This window comes from Cupressus sempervirens, chromosome 5 (assembly GCF_028749045.1).
Source record: "Cupressus sempervirens isolate cs-2001-9-10 chromosome 5, ASM2874904v1, whole genome shotgun sequence".
Taxonomy (NCBI): Eukaryota; Viridiplantae; Streptophyta; class Pinopsida; order Cupressales; family Cupressaceae; genus Cupressus; species Cupressus sempervirens.
In genome coordinates, this window is record NC_143122.1 from 161153815 (window position 1) to 161164686 (window position 10872).

The window sequence follows — 10872 nt, forward strand, 5'->3', positions numbered from 1 at the left end:
TTAAGTGAGGTCTTCTTGATTCATGGTTACTTTTGGTAGTTTGCATTTTGAAATTGGTTGATTCTAGTCACATCTTATTGCAAAGTTTTTGGGTACTTAAAATTTGGGTCTTGTTTTATTCCTGCCATGACCGATAAAGTCAACCAAGTCAAACATAAGAAAGTGAAGTTGTCCAAACCAACCATCTACAAGGAAAGGAAGAACCTAGCACATAGTGACAAACAATTCCGATACGTAATCAAAGACATTCAAAAGGAAGAAGCTAGACAAGACTGTTATGATAGAATTGAATACAATGAAAAACTTCAAAATTGGTCTGCTTTCCCAGAAGTGAACCCAAGGTTTTTATTTCCAATGAATGAGGATTGAGTTAATTGCATTAGTGACCACAACACTCTCATATTTTCATATCTACCTCCATCTTTCCAAACTCCTAGTCTTCCATTTTCAAATTTTCTTCTAGAGAGCTTAAACCTTAAAGCGTCTTTTAATATTGTAACACTAGACCTTTTGTCTATAAGGAAACATTTATCCTAATCACACTTACTTATTTGGGATCACAAGTCCATCTCCAAACAGTGAGCAATCAACTTAGTGTCCTATCTTGCCTACAAGATCACTTGGCTATCTTTGGTAGGAGAAAGATACTACTATCCTCTAATCACACTTTGTTTGCTAAACCAAGGTCTTTTGTTCACACTTGGGTAGTTGACCCTTTAATCACATAAGGTTAATAGCTCTTATCCTCATTTTCTTTTTCTTCCATAATCTTCCACCCATCGGCTTGGTCACTCATGTATGGTACACACACGATCAAGAAGGTTCATGTTTAATCCCATGTCATGTTTGTGGGAATCATTGAGGCAATCAGAAATGGAGAATCCTTTTCCTCCACTCACAAATTCATTAGGGAACATAATTCCCTCTAGTTTGAACCTTGGTATGCCTAACTCAACATCCACATGAGAACCAAAAGATCCCTTCCATAACACAACTTTGGGGGATAATGACAAAGAATTATACCAAGATGAAGATCCTATTGACCCTAACAATGTACCTAGTGATGTCAGGACATTCCTTGAACACCCCTACAATGTGGAAATGATGGAAAAATCCATTAGGGCAAACAAAACTAAGATATTCCTAAATTTGGTCAAGGATGGTGTTAATGGTCCCCCAAGCTTTGATGAGAACACTTTGTTTAGAAAAATTAAAAAAGGTGGTGCTCTCATATTACCCACTTCAAACACAGCTCCAGCTTCTAGCAAAAGGAAAGAAACCATGGTAATAACTAGTGCTATGCCTACATCTAGCACTTCAACACAACCCACATTCCAATTGAGTGTAGAACATATTCAACAAATCATTAGTGCCATGCCCAATGTTACCACACATGCTAGTATTCCACAATCTACCTTGACAACCTCAACTATGGGATGCTTAGGCATTGGAGAAGTTCCTACTCAACCAATGGCAATTCTAACACAACTAATGCACTCCTCTTATTTACAAGTTCCAACCACTATGGTAAAGACATCCACGCCAATTCCAACAACTGCATATCAATACATTGGTCAAAGTGGAGTACCTCCACCACCTCACACTACATTTGGGACTCCCTACAATTTAGGAGGTGGATTTGTGAACTCCCAACAATCACAAGTGCAACATAATCAAGATTTGGCTCAACAATTCCAAGAATTGCAAAATTTGGACCTTAACATCAACAACAAAGAGGTGAAGGATGTCTCTTTTGAGGAAATTTTTCCTTTTCCATTTGATAAATCCATTAATATGGTGCCATTTCCAACTGGTTTTGAAATACCTAAATTTGACAAGTATACGAGAGAGACATGCCCCGTCACTCATCTCAAGGAATTTTCCATTTTGTGCCAAGAAGTAGCCTACAGTGATGACTATCTTAAGAGGCTCTTTACACGAAGTCTTGGAGGCCCCGCACTTGAGTGGTTAATGAATTTACCTAAGGGCTCCTTTACTTCTTTCAATGATTTGACAATCAAGTTTATAGCACAATACTCTTACAACATTGAACATAAATGCCTCATTGAGTGACTTGTGCAACACAAAAAAATGAAATGGAGAAACTTTTACCAACTTCCTACAAAGGTGGAGACATCTTGCTAATCGTATGCCATATAAAATTGAAGATTCCCATCTTGTGGATATATTTATCAAGAACTTGATACCCGAAATGTCCTTCCACATGAAAATGGCTAGCCCCGAAGACTTTTCCACATTAGTCAAAAAGGGCAAGAATATTGAAAATGGACTTTTGGAAAAAGGTACCATTAAACATTATAGTTCATCATCCTCCAACAATGAGTCAAACAAAAATAGCAAACCCAAATTCTGGTCCAAGAATAAGGGTGTTACACATGATGGTGCTACTAATGTCAAAAACCTGCAAGGAGGGAATAACAAAAACTACCGTAATTGAAACAACAATAATTCAAATGATGACAATCAAGGCAATCAAAAATCCCATAAGAAAACATAATTCTTTCCACACAACAACAACTACAATTATGACTATGATCGAAATATAAAGTTCACTAACTTTTGTGAACTTTTGGAGGCCATATTTCAAATATTAGTGGATCACAACTTGATGGTATTTCCTAACACACGTCCTTTTGATGAAAATCAGCCAAAGTCAAAGTGGTATAGGGAAAATGAATATTGTAAATACCACCGTATCAAAGGACATGCCACCAACAAATATATCAAACTCAAAGTTGTTATCCAAAATCTTGTTGATGATGGGGAAATTGAAGTAGAAGGAGCTCCAACCTCTAAAAATGCTAAATTGAAGATATTTCAAAAACCATTTCCCGATCACAACAATGATAATAACAATACCAACAATACAAATCAAGCTTCCACATCAAATGCATTACCTTATGACTATTCTACTAACCACATATCAGGATTTAACTTCTTGTGTGGTAAGATAGAAACCAATGATATATGTGGATTTGACTCTTTGTGTGGTCACATTGAAGAGGTAGAAACTCATGTGAATGCCCTTGTCTTACAAGCAGCTGATTATGATGCCACCACTTGACGGGGAAGACTCACTTTGCAAGCCGCCACTCCCAATAACACTAATCCATCGATGCCACATGCGCTTGCTGTGCCATCCACCTCATAAAGGCCCACTTCTCGCTATGATGTGTTGTCCTAGCTAAGTAAGACTCCTGCACAAATATCTATTCTTGAGCTTCTAAACACATTACCCATCCATAAAGAGATCTTGGAGAAGGCTCTTTTAGAGTCTTGTGTTCCTGAAAACATTAATGCTTCCCAATTCACTGCTATGATTGGAAACCTTGCCACCCAACAACACCTCGTCTTCACAGATAAAGATTTCCAAGGTCCTGATCCCCATCATAATTTATCACTCCACATTGAATTCCTTATACAATGACATAAGATTAAAAGAGTCCTTATAGACAATGGATCCGGTTTGAACCTTTGTACATTGAAAATGATTTAATTCTTGGGACTGCCAGAGGATCTTCTAGATGTTAATAAAAGGATCACAATAAAAGCATATGATGAGAGGGAAAGAGAATCAAAAAGAGTTATCATGTTGCCTCTAAAAGTTGGACCAGCCATCATAAATACTGAATGCCATGTCCTAGACTTGGATTTTCCCTACAACATCTTACTTGGTAGACCATGGATACATACACTAAAGGTAGTTCCATCTACCTATCATCAATGCTTGAAATTTCACCACCAAGGAAGAGAGATCACAATCCTAGGGGATCCCAATCCTTTTGCATTTTGTAAAAGATTGGAAGGTGCACCAGTAAATTTTTGTCCAATAAGTGAGTTTGCCAAAGTTATACCTAAGTCCCTCACCATAACAGAACCACCTTCCACAATAGTACAAGAATTAGCTAATGAGGATTCAAATTCCCAAAAGGGAAAAGAGAAGGTTGAAGATACTAAAATTAACACCACAGAGAAGAAGGTTACTTTTTCTGATTTAGGAATGGGAGAGTATAAGTTTGAAAATGCCTTGTGTGTTGGACAACTACCACTCTCCCCTCGTTCCTTTGGAAAACCTTCTCAATTATCACCTTTTGCTAATAAGGAAACCATGCAAGTTGGCAAGACAACATTTGAACATTGGGGTTCACTTAGTGATGAGCACATGGAAGATAATATTCTAGATTGGCTATATTATGATGGAAAAGATGAACTTGTGGAGTTTCCTAAGCATAAATATGTTAAAGCACCTCCAATTATTGAAAACATGGGATATCATGGTACCGGCCTTGGACTGAAAGAAGATGGAATTAGACAACCCTTAGAAGCTAATAGCTATCCTAAAGGATGTGGATTGGGCTCCATTAAACCTAAGGTATCCTTTGCTGACAACTATCATACAGTTGAACCTGATTCTGAGACTGAAGAGGATGAATTCTTTGAAGTACCTTTCCAATACATTGAGGATGACCTAGATAACTATGTCCCTGCCATTACCATATATGACCTTTCATCCATAAAACTACCTCTCATTAACCCTGACATGATAGACTGGAACCTTCAAGATACACCACCAGCTCTTGATATCTGTAAGTTTGATGAAGCAGTGATGGCACTCTTTGGCCTTAAGAGTCTCTGAGATTATGAACATGAGATGCAATATAATGAGGAAGCCTACTTTGGTAGCCAAGTCAACTCTCTTAGTCACAAAAGTGAAAAAGAAAGTAAAAATGGAAAAACAAAAGAAACATCCTCTAGTGAAAACTCCTCTAGGGCACTTTTGGATAAAGAAAAAGATAAAATAAAGGATGCATCTTCTGGTGAAAACCTCTTAGAGGCACTAGAAGAGGGAGATCTTGACTTCCCATTTAGATCTTTGCCACAAGAAAAGTCGCCTATTTTGAATGAAGATACAATTTCAGTCAATTTGGGAATAGAGGATAATCCACGAATCACCTACATTGCTGCTACCTTAAGTCTTGAGGAACAAAAAGCCATGACTGAATTCTTAAACAAGGTAAAAAAATAATTTTGCATGGACATACAAAGACATTCCTAGCTTAGACACAGATTTAGTTGTGCCTCATTTGACACTTGATCCCAAGATTAAATCATTAAAGCAAAAGTTGCACAAAATGCACCCTAAGGTAGCACTCCTAGTCAAAGCAGAATTGTAGAAAATGTTAGAGGCAAAGTTCACCCATCCTATTGACTATCCTGAGTGGGTCTCCAACATTGTTCTTGTACGAAAAGCATCTAGGGGCATCTGTGTTTGTTTAGATTTTTGAGATTTAAATCTCGCATGTCCTAAGGATGATTTTCGACTTCCTAACATAGACATCATAGTGGATTTGACTGCTAGACATGAGATGTTGTCTTTGATGGATGGATTTTTTGGTTATAACCAAATTAGAATTGTAGAAGAGGATCAACATAAAATGGCATTTACCACCCCATGGGGAACCTTTTGTTATCAAGTCATGCCTTTTGGCTTGAAAAATGCCAGCACCACCTATCAACGTGCAATGACTAGCATATTCCATGATCTCCTACATGTCATAATGGAGGACTATGTTGATGATATTCTAGGAAAATCCAAGACAAGAGAATCTCACATTGATGTCCTTACCACTATTTTTGATAGGTTGGAGAAATATAAAGTGCGCCTTAATCCTAAGAAATGTGTATTTGGGGTCAAATCAAGAAAATTGTTAGGCTACATTGTGTCAAGAAGAGGTATTGAGGTAGATCCAGAAAAAGTGAAGGCCATCATGGATATGCCACCACCTGCCACATTGAAAAAACTTCACAATTTTCAAGGAAATTTACAATCTATTAGGAGATTTGTGTCACAACTAGTAGATAAAGTCCATCCACTTCAGCATTTTCTTTGCAAGGGAAACAAGTTTCAATGGGATTGTCTATGCCAAAAAGCATTTGAACAAATTAAGACATATTTGGCTAATCCTCCAGTTGCAGGAAGACCATTGATTCTATACATTTCAGCCACTTCAGTTGCCTTAGGAGCACATTTGGCACAATTAGATGATAAGGGGAATGAGCAAGCCATATATTACCTTAGTCGAACACTAGTTGGCTATGAGTTAAACTATACTACTATTGAGAGAGCATGTTTGGTTGTAGTCTTTTGTACACAAAAACTATGACATTATATGCTTAATCATACTACATATCTCATTTCCAAGATAGATCCACTCAAGTATTTGTTATCAAAAGCCACCCTCATTGGTCGAGCAGCAAAATGGGTCTTAATTTTAAGTGAATTCAACATTGTTTATAAGGATCATAAGGCCATTAAAAGAAAAGTAATTGCAGATCAGCTTGTTGAAGGTCCTCTTCAAGGAGACCATCCCATTGTAGCCGATTTTCTAGATGACACAATTATGACCCTAGCCCCTATTACACCAATGAATTTTTTTTTGATGGATCCTTTACACAAAAGCGATCGAGGGCGGGAATTTTGTTTGTGACACCACAAGGGGACCTCATTTCCAAGTCTTATAAAATCTCATTCCCTTGCAGAAATAATATAGCTGAGTATGAAGGTTTAGTCACAGGACTACATCAAGCTATCAGATGGAATATTCAAAACCTTCTTGTCTTTGGAGACTCACAATTGGTCATTAAACAAGTCACAGATGAATACCACACCAAGGATGAAAAATTGTTGCCCTACTGTAGAATAGTTGAGGATCTTAAGAAGCATTTTTTAGAGATTGTTTTTCAATAGATTCCAAGGGCTAATAATAAAGTAGTAGATGCCATGGCTACTATTGCCTCTATGATTGCCATGCCAGAATATAGTCCTAAATGTGAGTTTCTTGTTGAGAATCTTTTTACTCTTGCTTATGAGAAAAATGATTCAGAGTTGGTGTGTGAGATTTTAGGTCTCGAGTCTCCATGGTATGCCGACATCTTTGCCTATTTACATCATAAAACCATTCCCATAACCCTCACCTCAAATCAAAGAAAAACCTTTGTCCGCCGAATCGCTCGATATACCATCCTAGGTGACACAGTTTTTTGAAAACAGTTTGATGGAACCCTCCTCCAATGTCTCAGTTCAGATGAAGCCAGAACGACGTTAGAAGAGGTTCACCAAGGGATTTGTGGTGCCCACTCTAGTGGCCTTACGTTAATGAAAAAGCTTCTTAGGAAAGGTTACTATTGGCCCACTATGGAAGCAGATGCATATCAGTTTGTGAAAAGATGTGTTTCATGTCAGCAACATGGTGATTTGATACATGCTCCCACCCAAGACTTTCAGCCCACCATCACCCCATGGCCCTTTTCCCGTTGGAGATTTGATCTTGTTGGTCAAGTATACCCAAATTCTTCAAATGTCCACAAGTACATTATTGTCGCCACTGGGTACTTCACAAAGTGGGTCGAGGCTATTCCATTAACCTAAATCATCGAAAAATAGATTTCCAAATTCATCCTGAACTACATTATTTGTCATTTTGGTATACCTCAAGATATTATGACTAATAATGGAACCCCCTTCAAAAATCAAGAGGTTTCCACACTATGTAGGAAATTCGGAATCACCCAGCATTTTTCCACTAGATACTACCCCCAAGGCAATGGCCAAGCTAAAGCTACCAATAAAACCATCTTGAAAATCCTAAAGAAAACTGTTGATGCAGTTGGCCATGATTGGAACATCCAAATTGCTCTCGCCCTTTGGGCCTACCATACCTCCATCTGCACCCCCACAGGAGCCACCTCATTTTCCCTTTTTTATGGTTCTGAAGCTATCTTGCCCATCAAAATTGAGCTCCCTTCCCTCAGAATTTCTCTCAAGCATTTGATATTAGAAGAAGAATAATGAGTTGCTCACTTACAAGAGCTGGCACTCCTTGATGAGAGATGACTCAATGCCCTAAACCACCTCCACGTGTATCAAAATTGCCTTTAGCTTCAGTATCACAAGAAAGTCAAGCCACGGGAGTTTGAAGTGGGTGACTTAGTTTTGCAGCATAATATGAAGAACCTCTAGAACCATGAAAAGAAAGGAAAGTTTGAGGTAAATTGGCTAGGTCTGTTTATCATTATAGCCAAATATGGTTCTGGGGCATATCAGATTGCTACTCCAGAGGGAGATCTACTCCCTAAGCCTGTAAATATCTAGCATCTCAAGCAGTTCTATGCTTGAGCCTTTGTAGTTCCTGTACAGTGTTTATAGTCCTACAAAAATCCAAAAAAATCAAAAAATCATAAAATCATAAAATGTTCCTGAAAAAAGCCTTAAAAAGCAGAAAAATGTTCTTGAAAAAAGTTTGATCCATTGTCTATAAAGTTCGTTTTGCTTCACTCCATTCCGCCATTCCATTTCCCTTGTGCAAAGTCTTATCTAGCCTTTTGTGTTTCATGCATCCAATAAAAGACCTCTTGTCTATGAGGCTTCATTTCACTTCCATCTTTGAAAGACCTCTAGTCCGCAAGGCATTTTTTCCGTTGAGTGATTGTCAATCCCATTACAATGAGCTTTTTCACAATAGTGACCACACTTGGACTTACACAAAATCACCATTTAAGACTTAATGATTCAAGAAACTTGTTCACTTCACAACCCTTGCCAGAAATGCATGATTTTATGATCATTGACATTTCGACTTGACACACTTTTATAGGATGAATCCTTCCTATAGGCAACATTGTGACATTCACTTCTAGACCTAAGGTTCTTGGTAGGAACTATGGACTAAATGACTACTTGGTCATGAGGTCTCTTTTTGGTTGATTTTATTTTTTATGTGTTAGTGAAAGCCTTTTATGGTACACCTTGATCTTCCATATTTTGGTCGTACCTGAATGGCTTTCATTGACTACACATGTTTTTGTGGTATGATCTATTTTTGAGGCTTTATTTCATATGTGTTATTTTTAGGTTTTGTTAATGCGTTGTGTAATGGGAGCAATGGGTTAGCACACGTCCCACCAAAGATCTCTAAAAGACTTTGGGTGTGCCCAGACCTCTTTGTTGCGTATATGACATTTGATCCATCATGACTATGCAAACTACACCTATCGTCCTAAAGTCTCTATGATTTTGTATGTCTAGTCCATGAAAACAAGTCATGTCATTTACACTTCTATAGCATATAATGCATAAACTCATTTGCAACATTAACTTAAGGTGTGCTCTCCATATGAACACAATAAAATCTCTTGATATCATGTAGTTAGGATGTATGTAGTATAGGGTTTCATTCGAGTCATGCTCGAGACAATGTTCTATTTATTTCCCCCCTCCTATGCTATGCTACTGGGTTTTTATGAGTGACAGTTATGACAGATATTCATTCATTAGTTCATTTCTATTAGATTGCATTAACTTCTCATTATTGCATTCATTCATTTTCCATTGCATTAGTGTTCATTTGATTCATCTCATTTAGTGTTCATTAGGCATTTTTAGGTCATTTTATTAAATTGCATTAGATTATTTCATTAGTTGCATACATTCATCACATCTAGGGGCATATACATCATAATCACATCTCACACACACATATATATATATATAGTGCATCCACATAAAATAAAACTATGCATACATCTCATAATCATCCACTAATCTACATCACACACATATGCATACATCATAAGACACATCACATAGCATCACATCCTACATCACAAGCGTCAGTATCCACATCATAAACATCATATGCACCACATAAATCCATACACATATAGAGTCATCAAATCATGTCATGTATATATCTCAAAAATAGTGTATGTACAGTCCATATACAAATCATGTAGAATCATATAGTACAAATGCATCATCAAAAACTTGTTGCATCTGCACATATCTGTCACAAAACTGATCACTTTATAACATCAAGCTGCTGATTGTGAGGGCCCAGCCCCCTATGAATCACCCCCTCGAGGAGGTCTCTATTGTCCTACAGACTGCTTTGATCTAGCTCTGCCACCTGAAATCCATGAGTTGTCTCCCCTCTCAAAGTCCAGTTGTCATCGCTCAGCAGGCACGAACTCAATACAAAGCAACCTATAATAAGCTACCTCTCATATGGCTCGTGTCTCTACTCAGCTAGCTGTGAGGGCCTCATGCATCACTAAGATGGCTGCCCTAGGCTTTACCATCTGTATGGCTATGTCCCTTTGCCTACGGTATCCATCCAGCTGCGCCTGATGGGTGGCTAGCTCAGTCTGTAATGTGGCTACCTCTGCTCAGAGCCTCTCTAGCTCTGCTCACTCCTTTGCCTGTGTGAGGGTGCCCATCCCTGCAAACTCCCCGCCATCCACCCATGCTTGTAAGGCCGCTAAGGCCTCTTATGCACTATCCCCCTAGCCCTCTACACCTTCAGCTCTGCCTATATGACCCCCATGGCCTGCTCTAAGCTTTCTGCTCATGCTTATTGCTCCTATGTTATCCCTTGTAGGCGGGCTACCTCTATCCGCAAGCTATCCTACTTGGCCCTTACCATGTCTGGGTCCTCTCCTTGTACCTATCCCTATGGAGGTTCCTGTGGTGGTGCCTGTAGTGGTTCCTGCAGTGGTGTTTGTACATGTGCTTGGGGTGCTATCTATGGTGGCCCTTGTACTGGTGTTGGCCCTAGCCCTCTCCTCGCTTGAACTTTGTGCTTGTTTGGTCCCTCCTGTGGCCCCTATATCGATGGTGGCATCATAGCTGCCTACCCATCGTCCACTGCTCCATCCCCCTCCCCCTATGCCTGCTCTGCCGGTGGAGGTGCCACTGGCACTGTAAGCCTAACCCATTGGTAGGCTACCCACCACTGTGCATACGACAATGTCATCCCTGTGCCTCCCCTGTCCTGACCATGCACCCATGGCACT